The sequence below is a fragment of the Quercus robur genome, chromosome 3, assembly GCF_932294415.1.
Source record: "Quercus robur chromosome 3, dhQueRobu3.1, whole genome shotgun sequence".
Lineage (NCBI taxonomy): Eukaryota > Viridiplantae > Streptophyta > Magnoliopsida > Fagales > Fagaceae > Quercus > Quercus robur.
Window position 1 is genome coordinate 39,605,854 of NC_065536.1, and position 23,500 is coordinate 39,629,353.

Genomic DNA, 23,500 nt, shown 5'->3' on the forward strand with positions numbered 1-23,500 from the left:
GAGAAGTTATGATCAAGTTACACCACATGTGTAATTTTAAATATTGTTACTGTTGAAGGCCAAAATTTCACAAGAAAGTCCATTCCATGAAAAGTAAAGAAGGCCCAATTCAAGCAACAAGAAGAATCAACATTAAGACCCTATTTATGTTCAGATTTTCAGCAAAAAGGTCATTAAAAAGTCCAGCAAAATTCAGTGAAAGAACTGGGACGGGATACCCAAAGGCCTGAGATCCTCAGGTAATGCAGGACAGCTACTGTAGGATTGAGACAACTCAAGAAAGGTATCACGAAATACAAGAAATGAAGAACAAAGATGTCCTTCTCAAGTACCCACTGGTGCAGCAAAGAATCAAAAAGTATAAAACAAACATTCATTAACAAAGGAGCTGTACCACAAGGAACCAAGAATGAGAAAATCATACGTAGAAGCAACTGGAAGAGAACTTTCAACCCAGTAGTAAAAGATTCCAACTATTTGGGAATAATGACAGCAAGGAAATACAACCGACAGCTAAGTCTGAAAAGTGAGAAATCTTGAAGGAAGAGAGATTGAAGGCTAGTTGCCCAAGGATGCCCCGAAATGGAAAGTTAGCAAGTAACTTTTAGAGAAACAGCAATAAAAGATGAAAACTATGAGAAAAAAGGGAAGAGACCAGCCCTTGAGCAACTGTCACAGCACGAGCTCTAAGGGGGCAAAAAAGAGAAATCACTAGTACCATGTAGCCCTAGAAAACACACTATAAAAGAAAGAGAAAACCCATGTTGAAAGGGGAGAGGATTTTCAGTAGGAAGAATATCATAACAGAGCTATGAGAACTCTGTAAAATTTAAGAAAAACAGAGGAACGTCTCCCGATATCTCAGAAACAGCCACTATAGCACATATTTGTCTCCCGGTATCTCAGAAACAGCCACTATAGTACATACTTGGATCCAAAGGATTCAAACTTTGCAAGTCTTAGAGGCTTGAATAGCCATCAAAGTCTGTAATTTTTGAGCTTATTTGAACCTTGTATCACGTCTTAGTGAGCACATTTATAATCCACAATTAAGAAAAATAATGAAATATCTCATATTGATTTGAGAATTTCTAACAATTACTTTGCATATTTCTTTATTATATTATCTTCCTTTACTGCTTCTTGCTGCTCAATACATATATTCTTGCTTGTAAAGCTGAGTCTTTTGCCCAAGTAAAGCCACTCAGACTTGAGTTCCAAATCCCACAAGTCTTGTGCAAAAGCACTAAGTTTGTGAGAATTGGGGCCAGAATCCTCGTGGCTGAATCATTCTCATAAAATTCACTTACATATATGTATATGTATTAATATATATATATATATATATATATATATATATCCTAATCTAAGAAACTAACAATTATTTGAAGATATGTGCCTTGTATAGTTGTTCTTGTGTAGGACCTATAGAGGTAAAAGGAAAGGACAAAACTCCATTGCATAACAAGTACGGAGAAAGATTGTATAGTGTAGAGAACCAGAGATTCTGGGTTCTTACAGGCCTAATACGCCCCGGGATCCCACGACAGTACGCCCGGGGTACCAAGTGAAGGAATTCTTTAAAATGTTTATACGATAAAAGATAAGTCTTAAATACTCTATTTCAATCTCTTTCTCATTGTGAATATTATGAACATCTATTTTACTTATTTTGTAAGAGTAAAGGGTCATTTTATGATACTAAAACACTTATAATGATATTTTATTGCTTAGGAGGAATCGCATTTTTGCCTTGAGGAGATTTATGTGACTTGCGCACAACTTGGTTCGTAATCAGCCCCCATTTAGCTGCGGTGAACCAAACCCAGTCCACCAAAATACAACTATTTGACCCCGGATCCTTGGGCCTGTGTGCTAAAGAAAAAAGCACTCTCACATTTTGGCGACTCCGCTAGGGACTGGGAAAAAGGAGAGGGAAAAAGCAGTCCCTTCGCAAGCATGGCTCCAAAGCTAGGAAACACCTAGAGGAAGGAAAGTTCCTCTTAGTGCATTCAACATTAAGATCCCAAAAGTGCGGGTTCCTCCAACAAATGTTCTACCGAGGGACTCTATATGGAATTTTGGGGAACTTCCCAACACAAGATAAGTTTTATGCATCATTATTTTCTCCATTTTATATTTTGAACATAATGGACTGAAATCTATGGTTTTCAAATGGATAGCTTTCACTATGTTGCATGAAAGCAAAAGCATTGTATTGTTTAGCAATAGAAGTAGACACTCGTTCTACACAATATAGAATCATAGATAAGTTTGGTTGTCATGCTCATCCTCCAACTAAATGGACCTCATTTTAAAGATATTCATAAAAGATAACTGCCCAGCTGAATTAATTAGTTTTGAAAAATAATAAATAAATAATTAATTAATTTTTCATATTTTAAAAATTATTTTGGCTTGGATAATTCCTTTGCTCCACAAGGACTTGGAATCTCTGGTAGCCAAGCCCTTAGCTCAGCTCAACTTCTTCTTCAACCTTGTGTTGGAGGTGGGGTACTGCAATATTGTTTTATTTCAGCTTATTGGTGGTTGAGACCATGTTGCTAAATGGTTTTGACATTCATCAAAAGTTCACAATGTTTTGAACATGGCATGGGATCGGCTGCTGATGACTCCACACCCTAAGCAATAGAAAGGGTAGGAGGGAGTGATGAGAAGAAAGTTGGTCAGTTTGATTAGCATTTATGCAGTTAGTTTAGTCCTAAACTTTGAAGTCCAAAACTTGAAGATGCTTGTTAAATGAGGTATTGGTGGTGTGAAACTACTTTGTACCATTGGTCTCCAAAGGCAACTCACTGGTTTCATAAAAACTTAACTAATACTAAAGGTGTTTTAAGAGTACAGCCAACCTATAGAGTACAACCAAAAGGTTGAAAAATAAATATTGAACTCAGCTAGAAGAAGCAAAATCTTTTTCTCATGAGGATTCTACTCTTTACAAAAAGGGGGTAAGAGGGGTCATGTAATAATATTTTAACAATCAAAACATTGTCTCATTATTAAAAAAAAAAATGGAGAAGTGTGCCAAAAAAAAAATAGAGATTGATGAAATGAAGATTGTATGAGCTACATAATAGAGAAATGGCCCCACATTTGGGGGCTAATGTATTCTTTCTTTTAAAAAAAAATTCATGATATTGTTTCATTTGTTTAAAAAGAAAAAGAAGAAAGAGAAGTAAGTGAATCAAAGAGATTTGATGAAATGTAAATCACATAGCAAAGCAATTTCCTCACGTTGTGGGGCTAAATAATTTTGCAGCAACTTGATAATAATATCATATGGTGCAGGTTAACAAAATGGACAAGTTCCTTGGCTCCACCCACGGGTTTAGCAAAATGGAGTAGTTCCATGATCCCAGCAAAGCCTTGGAGATCCTTGATCCCAGTAAAGCCTAAGAAATCCTTGGTCCCAACAAATCTGAGGAGATCTTTTATTCTAGCAAGGCTGAGTACATCCTTAATTCCAGTAAAGTCTAGGAGATCCTTGACTCCAGGAAAGTAAAGCCTGGGAGATCCTTGATCCCAACAAAGTTGAGGAGATCCTTTATTCCAGCAAGGCTGAGTACATCCTTAATTCCAGCAAAGTCTAGGAGATCCTTGACTCCAGGAAAGCAAAACCTGGGAGATCCTTGATCCCAACAAAGCCGAGGAGATCCTTTATTCCAGTAAGGCTAAGTACATTCTTAATTCCAGCAAAGTCTAAAAGATCCTTGACTCCAGGAAAGCAAAGCCTGGAAGATCCTTGATCCCAGCAAAGCCTAAGAAATCCTTGGTCCCAACAAAGTTAAGGAGATCCTTTATTCCAGTAAGGCTAAGTACATCCTTAATTCCAGCAAAGTCTAGGAGATCCTTGACTCCAGGAAAGCAAAGCTTGAGAGATCCTTGATTCCAACAAAGCTAAGGAGATCATTTATTCCAACAACACTGAATACATCCTTAATTCCAACAAAGTCTAAGAGATCCTTGACTCCAGGAAAGCAAAGCCTGGGAGATCCTTGATCCCAACAAAGCTAAAGAGATCCTTGATCCCAAAAAAGCTGAGGAGATCCTTTATTCCAGCAAGGCTGAGTACATCCTTAATTCCAGCAAAGTCTAGGAGATCCTTAACTCCAGGAAAGCAAAGCCTGGGAGATCCTTGATCCCAACAAAGCTGAGGAGATCCTTTATTCCAGCAAGGCTGAGTACATCCTTAATTCCAGCAAAGTCTAAGAGATCCTTAACTCCAGGAAAGTAAAGCCTGGGAGATCCTTAATCCCAACAAAGTTGAGGAGATCCTTAGTACACCCTCAATTTTAGCAAAGCCTAAAAGATCATTAGTTCCAGCAAAGGCGAAGTATTTCCACGAATCCAGCAAAGTAAAATGGTTGTAAAAAAAAATGGAGGCATCCGGAAAATGGATAGAAGTTCCATAATAGCATCAAGAGAAGGTGGATCAAGCATGATTCAACAACCGCCTCATATCTTGGGGGCTAAAGCTTATTATGCAATGGACCTTAAATATATTTTGAAGAAAATCAATAGAAACACTATATTGCAAATCAGCAGCAAAATCAACATTATTGAAAGCTCAACAACTATACAATGCATCTATCATTTCTTACAGCTCAATAATTGGGCTCACCTATGGAAATAATAAGATTTGGAGGAGATATAGAGACCCCTGAAGGACACCTACAACTAGCTCTGAAGGCCAACCATAACATCACAACTATTGCCTAATCCTCTCAATGTACCACTAGTACGTGAAAGAGGGATTGAATGGGAAGCCCACAAAAGTCGCTGTCAATCTTAGTCCTTTCATCCAGCACAAAGTAAATTTTGTGGAAAATATACTTTATGGTGAATCAGCTCCAACTGGAGAATATCCCATTGTTAGGATCCTAGGGGGCTCTCATCCCAGAAGAAAGAAGCAATACCCATTGTTTGAGGGATCCCTTGGACAGAAAAAGACAGAAGGAGGAAGGTTAATATACTGCTTATGAAGGTCCTGGAGAAACTTATGGATATGGAAAGGAAAACATAAATCCTACCAAAGGAAAAACTAGAAGAGTGAACTTGGGGGCTGACCCAAGGAACTCGGGGCCCATCCTAATCAGCAATCAGTTATCAGTACAAAAAAAAAAAAAAAAAAAAAAAGCAACTGGTGGAGCTATTAAAAAAAAAAAAATGAAGATTTATTGGTGTGAACTCCTTCAAACTAAATAAGGCACGTCAAAAGGATAAATTTCCTTCGCCTAACATCGATCTCCTCATAGATCCAACTAAGGCAACAACAATATCAACCATGAAGAGCCATACCACGATCAGGGAACTCAAGAGCTTCTTAGAAAGAGTTTCTTACATTAGGAAGTTCACACCAAGACCAACCTTGGTCATTAGTGGACTATCCAAACTGTTGAAAAAGGGGAATGTTTTCATATGGGGAGTTGAGCAACCAAATGTCTTTCATAAAACTTCAACAGATCATGAGTCATTTGCCTACCATATGGGTACTAGTCCATGGCAAAATCACTATTGTTGTACCTGGAATCTTGATCCCAAGCATACAAAGCATTGAAGGACACTGAAATGAGGTATCCCAACATAGAAAGGGCGTGTATGGTAGTCATGCATCTCAACAACTGAATCATTACTTTTCATCCCACCAAATCCTATTGGTGACAAACTCTCATCCAATAAAAGCCCTCCTCAATCAACTCTTGCAATCTTGAAGAGTAGCTCGGTGGTTATTATTAATTTCCCAATACAACATAGGTCTGAAGGATCCCCAGAGCTATCAAGAGCTAAACTGTAACAAACTCACTGACCTAGTTCCCCGAAGAAGAGAAATACCTATTAAGTGAGAAGATCTCTAAAAAAGTAGTAGCGGTAGAGATCCTTGTAAAGAAACAGGCTATGAGGTTTGTGAAGAAAGCCTTCAACGAGCATGCCTAGAGGAAGTCATCCTCTTCCAGGATCCCCGTACGAAGATCCCCGTACGAAGATCCCCCACTTGAAGAAAACACCATAACAGAATCATCTTGGTGGAGCTCCTGGCCATCCGTTTACCATTTAGAGCAACCTTAGATGACTCATAAAAGAAGATTCTTTCCATAAAGAATTTGTTCACAGCCAAGAAAGGATATTTTAGAAGATCCTCGGAGAAGAAAACAAATCCTCATCCCTTTAAAGAAAAGAAAAGAAATCAGTTCAGTAAGCCTACTTAAAAATGAAGGGCTACGAAGGAACTTTTTCTGAAGATTGAAAAATTCAATGGTCATGAACAAATTTTCCAAGTGGCATGGCCTAGGACTTGGGAAAAGGCAAATTTTCCATGTACCTAGCCCAGAACTTGAGCAGAACAGAATTTTTTCCAAGTAACATGGCCTAGGACTTGGGAAAAGGCAAATTTTCCATGTACCTAGCCCAAGACTTGATCAAAAAAAAAAATTTTCCAAGTGGCATGGCCTAGGACTTGGGAAAAGGCAAATTTTCCATGTACCTAGCCCAGGACTTGATCAAAACAGAAATGTTCCAAGTAGCATGGCCTAGGACTTGGGAAAGAGCAAATTTTCCATGTACCTAGCTCAGGACTTGATCAAAAAAAAGAAATTGTCCAAGTGACATGGCCTAGGACTTGGGAAAGGGAAAATTTTCCATGTACCTAGCCTAGGACTTGACCAAAACAGATTTTTTTCAAGTGGCATGGCCTAGGACTTGGGAAATGGCAAATTTTCCATGTACCTATCCCAGGACTTGATAAAAAAAAAAAAAAAAAAAAAAAAATTTTCCAAGTGGCATGGCCTAGGACTTGGGAAGGGGAAAATTTTCCATGTACCTAGCCCAAGACTTGACCAAAACAGATTTTTTCCAAGTGACATGGCCTAGGACTTGGTAAGAGCAAACTTTCCATGTACCTGGCCCAAAACTTGGCCTAGAACCATTTTTCTAAATACATGGCCTAGAAATTGGCCAAGAGCAAAAGTTTCCAACTACGACCAAGAAAATGGTCAAAAGCAAAAGTTTATAGGTACAAGCTGTAGCACGTACCAGCAATAGGTAAAAGTGTAGATTGTAAGCATATCTCAGTCATGGCTACAACTTTAGCATGTACCAGCAATGGGTACAAACTGTAACACGTACCAGCAATAGGTACAAGCCGTAGCACATCCTGGCAAAGGATGCAAATTGTAAGCAAGGCCCAACGAGGGGTACAAAGAGAAAGAGCCTCGAGTGGGTATGAAAACCCAAAAGTGGGTGTGTAAAGTGCACAAGATTGACCTCCTTGAAAGGAATTAGTTCAAGGGAGCCTAAGGAAGCAAGGAAGGCGTAACTTAAAAAAAAAATTCTAAGAGTACATCACTCGAAGCCACACAAGCATGGATACTTTTGCAAGTTTCTATACAAAGAGATTAGTCAATGACATTGCAAACCAGCTAGCGACATTTCCCTCCTCCTTCAAGGTGCAAACTCACCAAAGGCTTGGAGGTATTTCGACTTAACAAAAGAAAGGTACCCTTTTGGTAAGCCCACTCATTACTACCATGTTTGAATATATCAAAACACTGCAAAATGTTGTGCAAGAGGTATCACCCATGCACTAATATTTTATTCATATAGATTAAAACGAAAATTCTAAAAATTTTGGTCTTCTTACTTGACCAATTATCAAAAATCAAATTTGGAATTCTTGTGTGGTTGAGATCCTCACATGGTTTCATATACATGAAGTAATTTTTATTGTCATATCTTATTTGGCAATTGGCTTTTCCAGTGCATACACTGGGGGCTAAAACAAGATTATAAATTTTCCTTAGATATATCTTTTACTTGATGAAAATTAAGAAGTCTAGTGCGAACTTTACTGTACATAAGTTCAACCACTGTTATTTTCTTTGGCTTATGAACTATATGGAATATAGCAATTCAAACAACAATATAATTGGTGGCATGGTATGTGAATAATCTGCTGCAATCTGAAATATTATATAATCTCTCACAATTTGGAAAAAGAATGAGGCAAAGATCAAGAGCATCCACCAGAAGAGCAAGGTCTTTAGCTAAAGCAAGGCGTGGAGATGTTCCTAAGCCTTCTAAGTCATGTCCTCAGGGAAGTTTTTATCTCTTAATACATTTTGAGAAAAATAGCTAACCTTGATTAGACTCTAAATCAGTATGTTTTTATGATTCAATGATTTATGATATCATGGTCCCATTGGTAAGTCATTATTCATGGACTAAAAATCTCATGGGGCAAACATCTTGGTGTTATTCACCTTAGCCATAGCAAGCATGTACTACAATGCATAAAATATATTTGGCAAAGTTCATGGGGGATCCCCTCATTCAACCTATTTTGTAAAACAAACAAAATCTTGTTGACAAAGCTGTGCTATCTTATATTAAGATTTAATATGCATTCAACATGATTTTTGTATGCTACTTCAAAAAAAAAAAAAGCATATCCTAGAATTGCTAGCAAAAAACGTTAGTGCTAGAAATATACTCTTAGTATCAAATGCGATACCAATATAATTTGGTTATACATATATATTTGCATATATTATTGATAGTTTGATAAAGTTGATTTATTGAATACCAATCTACAGCCTAATACTAATATGAAGGTGAATTCTAGTGTTTCGCAACATGTTAGTACATCCCACGAAGGAAGTGTAGCAATTCCTTTGGAGTTTCCCTCAAGAATTATTTGATCTACACATTGATTCTACAAACCAAAAAAGTGTCCAAAAACAATTTATTTTCTCGCGCGTGGGCTACAGGTAACCCACGAACTCAGGGGGCGAATGTTGAAGGCCAAAATTTCACAAGAAAGCCCATTCCATGAAAAGTAAAGAAGGCCCAATTCAAGCAGCAAGAAGAATCAACATTAAGGCCCTATTTATGTTCAGATTTCCAACAAAAAGGTCATTAAAAAGTCCAGCAAAATTCAGTGAAAGAACTGGGCCGGGATACCCAGAGGCTGCCAAAGGCCCGGGATCCTCAGGTAATGCAGGACAGCTACTGTAGGATTGAGACAACTTAAGAAAGGTACCACGAAATACAAGAAATGAAGAACAGAGATGTCCTTCTCAAGTACCCACTGGTGCAGCAAAGAATCAAAAAGTATAAATCAAACATTCATGAACAAAGGAGCTGTACCACAAGGAACTAAGAATGAGAAAATCATACGTAGAAGCGACTGGAAGAGAACTTTCAACCCAGCAGTAAAAGATTCCAACTATTTGGGAATAATGACAGCAAGGAAATACAACCGACAACTGAGTCTGAAAAGTGAGAAATCTTGAAGGAAGAGAGATTGAAGGCTAGTTGCCTAAGGACGTCTCGGAATGGAAAGTCAACAAGTGACTTTTAGAGAAACAGCAATAAAAGATGAAAACTATGAGAAAAAAGGGAAGAGACCAGCCCTTGAGCAACTGTCACAGCACGAGCTCTGAGGGGGCAAAAGAGAGAAATCACTAGTACCATGGAGTTTTAGAAAACACACTATAAAAGGAAGAGAAAACCCATGTTGAAAGGGGAGAGGATTTTCAGTAGGAAGAATATCATAACAGAGCCATGAGAACTCTGTAAAATTTAAGAAAAACAGAGGAACGTCTCCCGGTATCTCAGAAACAGCCACTATAGCACATATTTGTCTCCCGGTATCCCAGAAACAGCCACTATAGCACATACTTGGATTCAAAAGGATTCAAACTTTGCAAGTCTTAGAGGCTTTAATAGCCATCAAAGTCTGTAATTTTTGAGCTTATTTGAACCTTATATCACGTCTTAGTGAGCACATTTGTAATCCACAATTAAGAAAAATAATGAAATATCTCATATTGATTTGAGAATTTCTAACAATTACTTTGCATATTTCTTTATTATATTATTTTCCTTTACTGCTTCTTGCTGCTCAATACATATATTCTTGCTTGTAAAGCTGAGTCTTTTGCCCAAATAAAGCCACTCAGACTTGAGTTCCAAATCCCACAAGTCTTGTGCAAAAGCACTAAATCTGTGAGAATTGGGGCCAGGATCCTCGTGGCTGAATCATTCTCATAAAATTCATTTACATATATGTATATGTATTAATATATATATATATATATATCCTAATCTAAGAAACTAACAATTATTTGAAGATATGTGCCTTGTATAGTTGTTCTTGTGTAGGACCTATAGAGGTAAAAGGAAAGGACAAAACTCCATTGCATAACAAGCATAGAGAAAGATTGTATAGTGCAGAGAACCAGAGATTCTGGGTTCTTACAGGCCTAATACGCCCCGGGAACCCACGACAGTACGTCCCGGGATCCCACGACAGTACGCCCGGGGTACCAAGTGAAGGAATTCTTTAAAATGTTTATACGATAAAAGATAAGCCTTAAATATTCTATTTCAATCTCTTTCTCATTGTGAATATTATGAACATCTATTTTACTTATTTTGTAAGAGTAAATGGTCATTTTATGATACTAAAACACTTATAATGGTATTTTATTGCTTAGGAGGAATCGCATTTTTGCCTTGAGGAGATTTATGTGACTTGCGCACAACTTGGTTCGTAATCAGCCCCCATTTAGTTACGGTGAACCAATCCCAGTCCACCAAAATACAACTATTTGGCCCAGGATCCTTAGGCATGTGTGCTAAAGAAAAAAGCACTCTCACAGTTACACTACTTGATAACTTTTAATTGAATTAATATTTTGAAAATCTCACAAATAATCTCCTCATCAATTGCATGGGGTAGGGTCGCAGTCATTCCAAGAGAGGTTGTTTGACGATAAGATGTAGACCTAACAAAATTGGAGTCGAGCCAGTTAACTTAATCTGAACCAAAAGAAAAATACACAACCCGAACCTGATAATTTTTTAACCGAATGAGTTTAACCCATATTCGACCTTTTTTCTTAGTCGGGTTGAGTCAACTCGTCTCACTCGCAACCCTTTAAACATGTATATAAATATAATTTTTTTTAATGACCTAATTGCCTAGCTAATATTTAGACCCCCAAACTTTAATTACAACTTAGTCAATTTAAAATAATTAACAATTAATGCAGAATTTACATAACTGTCCAAATTACCTAAGCATATATTTAGCAATAACATGGACAACCATATCGAAGCAATTCAAGCAACACAATAAATGAAAAAGGTAAAAGGTAAAAAAGTAAGCAAGTCCAAGTAAACACCCATTGACCATTGTGTTTACTAAGAGGAAAATCGAAGAACCCAGCAAAAAAAAGCTCTCCGCAACTAGACTGCCGAATGATCCACTAGTATGAATAGTTTTAGTACATGGATAAAAACAAAGACCCTCCAAACCTATACTACTCAATGTACTTGAACCCTTCAAACTCTTGCTAGAAATGGACTTCTCAAAGTCTTTTTGTTAGTAATTTGACAACTAAGTACTAGATAAGTGGCATTTATTAAACTATGTGTCACCAGACTATTAAAGTGAAATGAATAGTAGGGTCAATATGAAAACAAAATCAAACATAAATGGCCAAAATGAAAAGTTGGTAACATAAAAGACCAAAATGTAAATAACCTCAAAATATAATTGCTAGAAGTGTACTTTAGTTCAAATTATATATATATATATATATATATATAGAGAAAGAGAGAGAGAGAGAGAGAGAGCGAGAGAGAGAGAGAGAGAGAGAGAGGTTATAATTAAGTTACGCCATATATAACTCTAAATATTATTACATGACCTAATAACCTTTTATATTGAATTAATATTTTGAAAATCTCACTCATAAACACCCCTTCCATTACATAGGGTGGAGTCGTGATTTCATTGCAAGGGGGCTGCTTGACGACTAGATGTAAACTTGGCAAAAATGGAGCTAGACCCGTTAACTTAACCTGAACCAAAAGGAAAATACAAGATCCAAACTTGAAGATTTTTTAACTGAAAGGGTTAACCCATATCTGACCCCTTTTTCTTGGGTCAAAATCAAGTCCACCTGTCTTACTTTCAATCTGACCTGATTTTTAAATAGCTTTATTTTTTTTAATAAAATTGATCAAACCAGATAAGCTAGCAAATCACTCCAAATACTATACCATGTAAAGGTAACATGATGTCAGTCATCCATAAATAATGACTACATTAAATCAAATAGCAAACACCAACAAGATTCACTATGTCCATGGTGTATATATGTAGTACATGATCATTTGTTAGTCACCAGTGTCATCTGGCCTGCCAATAGGGATTTAAATATGTTGACCATGTCTACACTATTCGTAGGGTTATAATATATGGCCATTTGTGTGACACATGCCTATTAATGATTTGTTTGATTAACTATTTGCATATGTATACTTATAATTGCTCAAATTTTGTTATATGTATTTGAAAGTAGATTGTTTTGTTAGATTATATTCCAAATTGGTCATTTGAAAGAAATTAAGTTATTGTTTATTATTGTCAGGAGTGAAAAAGTTTTTCCTTCCAACAAATGAGATTTGTGTTGGGTTGAGGGCTTAAACCGAAACTCGACGATGGATTTGAGGCACGGCCCAAAGGCTATCAGTGAAGATCCGAAGAATTCACTTTATTTTATGCCTTGGGCTTAGGTTGAGACTGACAAGAATGACCCATAAACAATTCCTACAGCAGACACGTCAGTATGATTAAAAAGCATACTGTAAGAAATAGCCCAACAGTAAAATGTTTCTGCAGAAAAATAGCTCAGCGATAAAATATTTCTGCAGAAAAATAACCCAGTGGTAAAGTAAGACAGAATAGAATAAATCTCCAGCTGTTAGCTATTTCACAGATTAAGGAAAATATCTACATTTTCAAACTCATCATCCATTGGCTCTGGAGAAGAGTCTTCTAACACAATAATATAAGGAAAAAATTCTGTAGTGACAGTTATATCATAACCTTTAATAGTAAATGAGTGAATGAATATTATGGGCTCCATTATAACAAATAATAAGGAAAACTTAGTGTGAGATGAAGGGAGAGAAAGAGATTCCAAGTAGCGCAACAAGATCATTATGGTGTCAGGGCATGCTCGTGGACATAATATATGTAGTGAGCAGAGAAAGTCATTTTTTAGTAGTATGAGTAATGAGTGAGAGTGTATAGTAAAACTACTGAGACTTTCTGCTAGGGACAGATAAGTGTTTATGTGTAGAGGTATGATGAGTGTTTGTGAGCTCGGAGCTGGAGACCTTAGTTTCTAAGCTTGAAACTAAGAACTTAGAACTTTGCCAGAGCTTAGAGAAGATTTAGACAGAGAAGTTAAGGAAGAACTCTTTCTATTAGTGTATCTTCTAGTGTGTATGTGCCCCCCCCCCCCCGAAGGATTAGTGGAGAGTTCCATTTATAGTTAAATTTGAGGGGGTAATTAGCAAATAATCTCTACTAAATCTTCCTCAATTTTCAGAAAATCCTTAGAGAATCGTTCCTAGGATTTTGGCCTAGAACAGTAAGCTCAGCTTTTTGAATGTTCTTGCTATTTTGAGTAATAACAGCTGGGATTCTAGCCTAGCATTAAATGTTGATTGGCCTTAACTGATGGGATTAAAACATGTATTAGGCTAATGATCTTGGTTTTGCTACTGCTAGAATCAGAGCTCCCTAAGGCAGATTGTATCACCCCAAGCTAGGTGTCAATCTTGGAACCCTATGCTGAGAACTCTACTGGGATCCCTTTGGTGCCTTCCAAACCACATTTCCCTAAATTTCCTCATTTGGGTTCATGTGCTTGGTCCATGAACCAGAAAGTACCTGTTTTTGGCATGATAATGAACTGATTTCAAGTTGTTCCAGAAGCTTTCATGGCTTGGTTATGGCTACCCTAGGTCCTTGATCGAATGAGTTGGAGAAGGAAGGAGATACAGCTGACTAAAACTTCCCAGCTTTTTGTCATGTCACCTCAACTTTATGTCACATAAGAAACGATGAAAATGAACTTGGTAAGGAAGGGTTTAACCCCTGCTGGACACGTATCCCTCTTTTAATCTGATTGGACAAGCTGGAGCTGATAGTGATGGGCTCCAACTGTTAGGTTGTGTTGAGACTTGACTGGTCAGCTCACGTGAGCTTCAGTTGCCAGGATTTGTATATGAGCTGGGCCGGTTCAGCTGGGCTTTGTAGTTGAGCTTCTTTGGGCTTGGTCATCCCTACAAAAATGAATGGATAATATACATGGGCTTTTGTAGTTAGTTGATTATGAAAAAATGAGCATAGTTACCATAAATTCTGTAAAAGAAATATTTTTAAGAGATGAGTAATTTACATTTCCCGTGAGTTAGGGACTTGTGAGAGTGCTTTTTTTCTTTAGCACACAGGCCCAAGGATCCTGGGCCAAATAGTTGTAGTTTGGTGGACTGGGCTTGGTTCACCGTAGCTAAATGGAGGCTAATTACGAACCAAGTTGTGCACAAGTCACATAAATCTCCTCAAGGCAAAAATGCGATTCCTCCTAAGCAATGAAATACCATTATAAGTGTTTTAGTATCATAAAATGACCCTTTACTCTTACAAAATAAGTAAAATAGATATTCATAATATTCACAATGAGAAAGAGATTGAAATAGAATATTTAAGGCTTATCTTTTATCGTATAATTAAAGAATTCCTTCACTTGGTACCCCGGGCGTACTGTCGTGGGATCCCGGGACGTATTAGGCCTATAAGAACCCAGAATAATAATTCTCTGGACTATACAATCTTTCTCCATGCTTGTTATGCAATGGAGTTTTGTTCTTTCCTTTTATCTCTATAGGTCCTACACAAGAACAACTATACAATGCACATATCTTCAAATAATTGTTAGTTTCTTAGATTATGATATATATATTAATACATATACATATATGTAAATGAATTTCATGAGAATGATTCAGCCACGAGGATCCTAACCCCAATTCTCACAGACTTAGTGCTTTTGCACAAGACTTGTGGGATTTGGAACTCAAGTCTGAGTGGCTTTGCTTGGGCAAAGGACTCAGCTTTTGGCTGAGTAAAAGGAAAAATTAACAAGCAAGAATATATGTATTGAGCAGCAAGAAGTAGTAAAGGAAGATAATATAATAAAGAAATATGCAAAGTAATTGTTAGAAATCCTCAAATCAATATGTGATATTTCATTATTATTCTTAATTGTGGATTACAAATGTGCTCACTAAGACGTGATACAAGGTTCAAATAAGCTCAAAAATTACAGACTTCGATGGCTATTCAAGCCTCTAAGACTTGCAAAGTTTGAATCCTTTTGAATCCAAGTATGTCCTATAGTGGCTGTTTCTGGGATACCGGGAGACGTTCCTCTATTTTTCTTAAATTTTACAGAGTTCTAATAGCTCTGTTATGATATTCTTCCTACCGAAAATCCTCCCCTTTTCAACATGGGTTTTCTCTTCCTTTTATAGTGTGTTTTCTAGGGCTCTAGGTACTAGTGATTTCTCTCTTTTGCCCCTCAGAGCTCGTGCTATGACAGTTGCACAGGGGCTGGTCTCTTCTCTTTTTTCTCATAGTTTTCATCTTTTAGTGCTGTTTCTCTAAAAGTCATTTGCTGACTTTCCATTCCGGAGCATCCTTGGGCAGCTGACCTTCAATCTCTCTTTTTTCAAGGTTTTTTACTCTTCAGACTCAGCTTTTGGTTGTCTTTCCTTGCTGTCATTATTCCCAAACAGTTGGAATCTTTTACTGCTGGGTTGAAAGTTCCCTTCTAGTCGCTTCTACTTATGGTTTTCTCATTCTTGGTTCTTTGTGGTATAGCTCATTTGTTCATGAATGTTTGCTTTATGCTTTCTGATTCTTTGCTGCACCACTGGGTACTTGAGAAGGACATATCTGTTCTTCATTTCTTGTATTTTGTGGTACTTTTCTTGAGCTGTCTCAATCCCATATTAGCTGTGCTGCACGTCCCGAGAATCCCGGGCCTCTGGGTATCCTGGCCCAGTTCTTTCACTGGATTTTGCTGGATTTTTTAATGGCCTTTTTTGCTGGAAATCTAAACATAAATAGGGCCTTAATGTTGATTCTTCTTGCTACTTGAATTGGGCCTTCTTTACTTTTCATGGAATGGGCTTTCTTGTGAAATTTTGGCCATATATTTTGCCAAGAAATAGTTTTGGGCTTTGAGCATAATGTAATTGTTTTTACCAAAATAGTATTTTGGGCTTTTATAAATAATTGTCAAAATAGATTTAGGCTTTGTAAAGTAGTGCCAAAATAATATTTGGGTTTTATAAAATAGGTGCCAAAATAGCTTTTAAGCTTTGTAAGATTTTGTAAAAATATTGTCATGTAGCAATGGGCTTTAAGAGGTACTGTGTAGCAACAGGCTTTTAGAGGTACTGTGTAGCAACAAACTTTAGAGGTACCGTTTAGCAACGGGCTTTTAAGAAGTGCCATGTAGCAACGGGCTTTTAGAGGTGCCGTGTAGCAATGAGCTTTAGGTGCCGTGTAACAACGGGCTTTAGAGGTGCCTTGTGGTAATGGGCTTTTAAGAGAGAGTTTTGTTGGGCCTTTTGGATTTTTCGCACAAAGTAAATGATTTTGGGTTTTTTTGTGGAGATATTATAAGTTTGTGGCCCAATTTTGGTAACAACATGATAGGTATTTTTGTGAAAACCCAAGTTGGATAGTATATGGGTAATATGTGTGAGAGGGCCCAAGATAATTTATGGGGCTTATATTGGGAATATTTATGGGAGCCCAAGAACATGGAAAATATTTGAGCAATATGTGGGAAATATTTATGTGGACTCAAAGTAGTTTATGGGCTTATGTGGGTATTTTTGTGAGTGGGCTAATGAAATTAAGGCCCGAAAATTTGTACCTCAACAATTACTAATGATGTACTAAATTGTCAGTGAGTTAATCGTCCACACGTTCAGTAATTGGGGTACCTAAAGGACAAAATAGGATGAAGAACTTACAAAGAGCACCAGTGAAGTGTTGGCCAAAGAACATTCGAAGGTTAAATCAGTGATAAAAGAATCTCAAATAACTCAAAAGTAAAAGAGTTAGAAAATTTCACGTACCTTGGAGAAGAAGAAACTTGGTGCTCATATAGTGGTGTAGGGCTGACTGAAATCCTATCAACGTAGGATCTTTTCATGTAGGGAGATATGAAGTTAATGCTCCAAGATCTTAGTGCTTTACTTCCCATACTTGGGAGAATACGAATATGTAGAAGGATCTTTGGATGCGGTGTGCAAGTTCTTTCTATGTAGGGATGCATGAGTGGAGAACATGCAAATGGTGTTGGACTAAGTGTGATCCATCATTGGTATTTGGAAACCTGACAGGTACTTTCCTACCTAATGTGAATGTAAGTGGAGAGCATGACCGATGTTGCGTCGTAATCAACCTAAATGTGAACTAGTACTCAAAGGATAAAAGGAGACCAAAAGGCATTTCTAACCCAAAGGGTAAAAGGAGTTAGAAAAATTCTCAGCTAAAATATTCCTTATCAATTACTTTGTATGATTTATCTTATTTGGTATTTGTCCAAAACTCTTTTTACGAAATATACCTATGCTCTTACTCATGAGCCCTTCCGTTTTTGTACATTTGCTACTTACTTTACTGTCAAGCTCACCCCATTCCCCTTAATAGATTGATACTTAGGGTGTGTTTGTTTGGATGTGAAATAAGGTGAATGGAAAATTTTGAAAAGAAAATGGGAAGGAAAACTTTTTTGGAGTGTGTTTGGTTAGGTGGGGAGGAAGGAAAATAAATGATGGGACCTAAGTGTTTTCTCCCCAAGCCCAGTAAAAAGTTTTCTCTCCAAAATGGAGAGAAAACTGAAGAGAGAAATTGGGCATTATTTTTAGACGAAAATACCCATGTACAATTGCACATGGACTTCACCCATGTAGCTTTTCTTCACACTTTTTTTTTCCTCTTAGACGTTGCCTGCCTCCTTTTCTTCCTTTTTTTTTCCCTCCTAGACATTGTCTGCCTCTTCTTCTTTCTTTCTTTTTTCTTTTTTTTTTCTTTTGATTTACTGGGCAGGTTTGTCCATTTTTTTTTTTTTTTTTGCTTTCTTTTGTGTTTTTTTTTTTTGGTTTAGATGTGATTTTTTTCATGGACATGATTTTTATTTTTTAATAAATTTAGGTGATTGATTTTTTTTTTGGTTGTTCATTACTTTTTTTGTTTTAATTGGACATCATTTTTTAACAAGGGTATATACGTAAATTTATAAAAACTCACTTTTTTCATTCCTCAATTTTTCCACTCCCAACCAAACAAAAATGAGAGAAATTAAAATATTTTCTATCCTCCTACTTTTCCATCCTCTCACTATTTTGTATCCTCCCACTTTTCTACCCTTCCAACCAAATGAACCTTTAGAGTTTTAAGGGAGATTTGACGTGATCAATTATCCATGGAGTTGCAAAGAATGGTTCTCATGATTTTGGAATTTTTCATTGTACTTTCGAGGCTTTTTGTGATCGCAGAATCGTAAGATGCAATTTCTTATAACTGGAATATTTCAAAGTTGGATTTATATATTTATGTTTTTATTTGTGGAGATAGATTGACCTTGACCTTTAATATGGTTTAGCTTTGCTCTATATATTCATGTTGGAATAGTTTTGTACCTATGTTTTGTTATGTTAATTCAGGTCATACACTTAAGCTTGAGTCAAGAGTTCGTAAAAACTGACAATCATGATTTTCATTTGTCAATTTTAAGAAAGTAAAACATTAACATTATAAGAATAAGATTGACGATTGATTTTATTTTATTTTATTTTTTTAAATATAAGCAAAACTCGTTCCTTTCAAATTCTTCCAATTTGAGGGCATTAAAAAAGAGCGGTTAGGATATGTCGTGGGCGAAAAAGTTTTCCTTCCGACAAATGAGATTTATGTTGGGTTGAGGGCCTAAACTGAAATTCGACGATGGGCTTAAAGCATGGTCCAAAGGTTATCAGTGAAGTTTTTGAAGAGTTTGCCCTCTTTTTATACCTTGGGTCTAGGATGGGGCTGACAAGGGTTATGAGGTGGCCCAAAAATGCTTCCTACCACAAACACATCAACACAATAAAAAGCACACCACAATAAAGAAATAACCCAGTAGTTAGGGGTGTGCGCAGTTCGGTCGGTGCGGTTTTTTCCCAAATTTATCACAGAACCGATAGGAATCGGTTTTCCCATAACCGAAACCAATGCACACGACAAGGATCAGTTTTCTGACCTACAACGGTGCTGTTTTTTGCGGTCGGTTTCATTGGTTTTATCGGTTTGAAATATATTAAAAAAAAATTGTTAATCATTATTCAATCACAATTAGGTCCAACTACAACAATAACATAATAATTTTTTTGACCAAATAAATGTTTTACAATGAATGAATCTCATCAGAAATATTATTTGTATTTTATATTATCAATATCTTAAGTTAAGTTAGTATTAGTGCTTTAGCGATGAAAAAAAAATCTAGTACTTGTGCAAGCCAACTGTAAAGCGTAAATCATGTAAACTACAAAATTTTAGAGTATCCACATCAGTTTGATCACAAATTAATTAGAAAATACCAAATTACCTATACATGAGAATAGAGCAATAATTCATACTTTAAAGTTATAATAACATAAATAAATAAAAATCATATATACACCAACTTTAACTATTAGTTAAAAAGATTTTTTTAAAATTTATAATAAGAAAGAAAAATTTTATACCATGTGTTTTATTGTATATAATTCATATTCATTTAGGTAAACTTAAGGGAGGAGTATTCTTAATATCTTTTTCTTTTTTTTTTTTTTTTTTTTTGTTAACTATGGAATTATTATCAAAAAAATGTGTAGTGATTTTTTGTTTTTATATTTTGAGATCAACGTGGCACTCTAATTTTTATAAAACTAAATAAAAGAAAAATAAAAAAATGTTGGATAACTTAGAAATCAAAATGTGGCATTGTCATTTAATACCCACCTACCTCCACTTTCTTTTCATCTTATCTGTTTACCTCATTGTTCTCTACTTTTCAGTCTTTTCTTTTCCCTTCATTAGTTTTTAAGTTTAACTCTACTCTCTCTTCTACAGATATGGAAGACTAAAGCATCAATGGCGACGCTAAGGTGTAATCTACCAAAAAAATATTACCTTCTATGTTGGGGGGCATAAGTAGGATTTCTTTCTAGTAATTTAATAAGAATGTTTTTCTCTTTTTTCCCTTAATTTTATTTCTATATATGAATTGGTCGATACGGTTGTTGAGGTCTGAAAAGATCATGGTAAAATAAGCCCAAGAAGAATAAGTTAAGCCCAGCCCAGAAAGAAAATTCAAGCTAAGCCCAAAGTAATTATACAGGAGACCCATGAGGGAATAAAAGAAAGGCTCAGAGGATCCCGAAGCCCAGAAAAGAGAAGTATCCAAAAAAAAAAAAAAAAAGACCACGGCAAAATATAAGAAGCAAGGATCCTCAGGAACCATCAACAGGCGCGGATCTCTTCAGGCACAAAGAAAAGGAAGACTGGGACAGCTCGATAGAAAGAAGACAGAAAAAAAAGAAAACAAGAAAACAAAAGTAAAAAAGAACGTGAGCGACCTCTCATGGCACAGACAGAAGAGGCCTCGGGGAACCAAAACAGGGAAGAAGAATGATAACAAACGATTTTTAAAAAAGGCAGAACAGTTTTCGCCCAAATAGGAAAGAAAAGGAAAAGTAGAAGGCGCCAGAAGTGGGGATGCCGAGAAGGGCATACCTCAGCACGCCCCAAAGAAGATGGCCAACCAGAAGCTTTCAAAAGAATCAGAACTGAGAGAAGGAAAGAATGAGAAGAAACGGAAAAGGGACTTACCGAGACAACAGGGACAATACATACTCTGTTCGCAAAAGAGCAAAACAGGGGAACCAATGGTTCCCTGGGAAGCCCAGAAAACTCCATTATAAAAGGAGGGGATGGGTTGTGAAGAAAGGGCAGCGAAAAAGTGAGAAAGAAAGAAGAAATTCTCTAGAAAAAGAACTATCAGAGAAAATCAAGAGTGAAGAGAAAATATTAAGGGAAAACAAAATATTGCTTCCCGGTATCCTGTAAAAGCCACTATGGTACATACTCGGATTCAATGAGAATCAAACTTTGCAAGTTTTGAAGGCTGAAATAGTCATTCAAGACTGCAATTTTTGAGCTTGATTGAACCTTGTATCACGTCCTAGTGAGCTTTCTGTAATCAAACAGATAATGTATTAATGAAACTTTGCTTCATATTTCCCGGGATCCTCGCAGCACTAATTCTTATCGCTTAGTTAATCCTGTTTTCTTTCCTCCTGAATTTACCTTGTTAATTTTTGGCATTCTACGATATCCTTGTTTGTCATTTTGTTTGTATTGTCAGGAGTATTCTCTGCATTTCACTTGATTCTTAAACAGCTCGTTAGCTGCGGTGAGTCAAGACCCGGTCCACCAAATCCCCCTTTTTCATTTAGGCCTAGGATCCTTGGGCCTGAGTGTCACGAAAAAGGGCACTCTCACAACGGTTTATGGGTCTATTTTGAAAATCAGCTCCAACTATGTCACCGCACCGGCGTCGAAAAGGTCATCAAGTTCCGTTCGCTGGCATCGGCTCGTTCGGTCGGCCTAAAGCTCGGTATGGTTTGATCGGTAAGGATCGGTTTTGTCAGTGAGGTTCAGTCGTTGCTCCACCCTACCGGTAGTAAAATATTTCAGTAGTGAAGTATCCCAACGATAAAGTATTCCAGAAGTAAAATGAAACAGAGCAGAATAAACATCCAGCCGTTAGATATTCACAGATTAAGAAAAGTATCTACATCTTCAAACTCATCATCCGTGGACTTTAGAGAAGAGTCTCTTAGTACAATAATATGAGAGAAAAACTCAATAGTAACGGTCACGTCATAACCTTCAATAGTAAATGAATAAACAAATGTCATAGGTTCCATTATAACAAATAATGAAGAAACTTAGTGTGAGATGAAGGTAGAGAGAGAGATTCCCGCTAGTGCAGCAAGATCATTATGATGCCAAGGCATACTTGTGGGTATAGTATATGTAGTGAGTAGTGAGGGTCATTTTGAGTAGTATGAGTAGTGAGAGTGTTTAGTAAAACTGTTGGAGTTTTCTGCTGGGTACAGATAAGTGTTTATGAGTAGAGTTATGAGGGATGTTCGTGAGTTAGGAGCTAGAGAACTTAGTTTCTAAGCTTGAAGCTAAGAACTCAGTGACTCAGAACTTTGCTAGAGCTTGGAGAAGGCTAGACAGAGAAGTTAAGGAAGAACTCTTTTCTATTAGTGTATCTCTTAGTCTATATTGGTCTCTCTGTTTAAGTGTTAATGGAGAGTTCCATTTATAGTTGAGTTTGAGGGGGTAATTAGCAAATAATTTCTGCTAAATCTTCCTCAATCTTTAGAAAATACTTAGAGAATCGTTCCTAGGATTTTGGCCAAGAGTGGTAAGCTCACCTTTTAGAATGTTCTTGCTGTTTTGGGTAATAATATCTAGGATTTGACTTGGTATTAAATGCTGATTGGCCTCAGCTAATGGGATTAAAACATGTATTATGCTAATGATCTTGGTTTTGCTGCTGCTAGAATTAGAGCTTCCTAGGGCAGGTTGCATCACCCTAAGCCAGGTGTCAACCTTGGAGCCCTTTGTTGGGAACTCTGCTGGAGATCCATTTGGTGCCCTTCAAACCACATTTCCCTAAGTTTCCTCATTTAGATTCATGTGCTTGGTGCATGAACCAAAAAGTACACATATTTGGCAAGATAATGAGCTAATTTCAAGTTGTTCCAAAAGCTTTCATGGTCTGGTTATGGCTGCCCTTAGTCCTTGACCGAATAGGTTGGAGAAGAAAGGGAAGACAGCTAGTAGAAGCTTTTCCAGCTTTATATTATGTCATCCCAACTTTATGTCACATGAGAAATGATGGAAATGAACTTAGCAAGGAGGAGTTTAACCCCTACTAGACTTGTGTCCTTTTTGATTTGACTAGTCAAGCTGGAACTAATGGTGATGGGCTCCAGCTATCAGGTTGTATTGAAACTTGACTGGATAGCTCACGTGAGCTTTAGCTGCTGAGATTTGAATGTGAGCTGGGCTGACTCAATTGGCTTTTGTAATTGAGCTTCTTTGGACTTGGTCATCCCTACAAGAATGAATAGTTTTGTCATGGGTGATATTCATGGGCTTCTATAGTTAGTTGATTATGGAAAGAATAAGCATAGTTCCCATAAGTTTTGTAAAAGAAATATTTTTGAGAGATGAGTAATTTATATTTCCCATGAGTTAGGGACTTTAGTATATGAAGATCTGTTTTTGTCAAGAAATAGTTTTGGGCTTTTGAGCATAATGTAATTGTTTTTGCCAAAGTAATTTTTGGGCTTTGTAAGATAAGTGCCAAAATAGCATTTGGGTTTTGTAAAATAAGTGCCAAAATAATATTTGGACTTTGTAAAATAGGTGCCAAAATAGCATTTGAGCTTTGTAAAATAGGTGTCAAAATAATATTTGGGTTTTGTAAAATAG